The sequence below is a fragment of the Pygoscelis adeliae genome, unplaced genomic scaffold, assembly GCF_000699105.1.
Source record: "Pygoscelis adeliae isolate BGI_AS28 unplaced genomic scaffold, ASM69910v1 Scaffold850, whole genome shotgun sequence".
In the NCBI taxonomy this organism is placed as follows: Eukaryota; Metazoa; Chordata; class Aves; order Sphenisciformes; family Spheniscidae; genus Pygoscelis; species Pygoscelis adeliae.
The window spans coordinates 89064-89316 of NW_008823882.1; positions in this window are offsets into that span (position 1 = coordinate 89064).

Genomic DNA, 253 nt, shown 5'->3' on the forward strand with positions numbered 1-253 from the left:
CCCCACTCACATTAGTGGATCCCTAATGATCTTTTGGGCGCTGGTTAAAGAAACCTCCTCGCATCAACAGCTTGGCTTGGCTGTAGTACATCAGCCCCTGGATTGCAGATGGGGCCAGGCGGGAGGAAGGATGAGGAAGATGAGGCAGGGGAACGGGGTGCTAGGATACACCGGGCCCTCCTCCCTTCACCAGTACTCTGGGAGATGCTCACATCTGCCCAGATATGGGGGGGGGGGGAGCCTACAAGACAAA